The sequence below is a fragment of the Thalassophryne amazonica genome, chromosome 11, assembly GCF_902500255.1.
Source record: "Thalassophryne amazonica chromosome 11, fThaAma1.1, whole genome shotgun sequence".
Lineage (NCBI taxonomy): Eukaryota > Metazoa > Chordata > Actinopteri > Batrachoidiformes > Batrachoididae > Thalassophryne > Thalassophryne amazonica.
The window spans coordinates 79,192,136-79,193,800 of NC_047113.1; positions in this window are offsets into that span (position 1 = coordinate 79,192,136).

Here is a 1,665-nt window from a genome sequence, read left to right on the forward strand (position 1 = left end):
AGACATTCATGCCAAAATGTCTGAAAGGAAATGCTTTTGACCAGAGATCAAGAATACAGTGACCAATTTAAAATGTTGTTGACATAGAAAACCTGTAAAGCCTACTTTTAGTACACAGAAAAATCACAAGAGGTATCGATAAGGAATCGATAATAGCATCAATATCGATAAAATCTTATCAATACCCATCCCTGGATGGAGCCTCACCTCAAACAGAGAGAAAAAAAACAGAATCAGGCAACAAATACAGTATAATTTGTCAGCATTAAGCAACACGAAATACAGAAGAAATACTAAGGTGAGTGGCCAGCTAAAAGACCCAGACTAAAAAGCATAGAAACATACTATGCCAGTATGCTAGCCATATGAAAGGGAAACTAAGTGCATCTTAAGTCAGGACTTGAAAGTCTCTGAATTTTATTGACGCAGGGAGATCATTCCACAGAACAGGGGCACGCTAGTAGTCCTGCATGCTGAGAACGTACAGCCTGGACCGGTACGTAGGGTTTAATTAGGTCAGCTAAGTAGGGAGGTGCCAGTCCAAGAACAATTTTATAGACTAGTAGCAGAACCTTAAAATCTGATCTCATTGGAACAGGAAGGCAGTGAAGAGATGCCAAAATGGGTGTAATGTGGTCAAACTTTCTGCTTCCTGTCAAATGTCTGGCTGCAGCATTTTGAACCAATTGGAGACCCCTAATGCTGGACTGTGGTAAACCAGAAAATAGAACATTGCAGTAGTCCAATCTAGAAGAGATAAATGCATGAATCAGGGTCTCAGCATCAGCCATAGACAGGATGGGACAAATCTTCGCTATATTTCACAGATGGAATAAAGCGCTAATTCATGGAGCACATTTGCTGAGTGGAGCAGGGTGCTCTGTCTGGGGCCAAAGTGCAGCACCTGTACCCGGGGACAGGACAACGACGGAGGCAATCAGAATAGTCACTGAAAAAAAAGCTTCTCTGCTTTTACTCTTAATAATGTAGTTACGACTGGCAGACTGAGTATTTGGCTTTTTCTTGACGGCTCACCACCAAACCAGACAAACTTCTCAAGTACTTTACGTGAACGGAAGCCTGTTGGAACGACAAGGAAACAGTGATTATTAACAAAATGCTGCTTGTTGCCTGCAGATGTAAGTTGGTGTGAAGTTTCACACAGATTCCTGGGTGTGACGAGGCAAAAAAAGAACCACTTTAGATCAGAGCCCCTCTCCCTGTGCTTTCAGTGTTTGCCACCAGGTGGCTTTTCGTTTATGTTCCAAAAAATGTGTGTTTGTGTGGTAACTTATGCACGCATAAGGAACAAAGTCACTCAACTGTATGAACCAGACCCTTCTTTATCTCTGTGTCGATGAACAGACATACTGTACATTGCGAGGGTAAAACATCACCGGACGGGCGGGTGAATAATAACTGAGCAACAACAAAGAACAGTCCTTCCATAAAACCTGCATCCCTTCCTAGGGTGCCTCCTGGTGGCCCAGTCACTGCATTACAGCATGTTCACAACACTTCTCCCTCCTTAAATTTCAACTTCCCCCCTTGGAGGCAATAACATGGACAACATTGCACCTGACGTGAATACAACTTCCACTATACTCAACAACAGACAATATATATCCAGGTTAACACACAAACATTCCCACTTTACATGCTCTA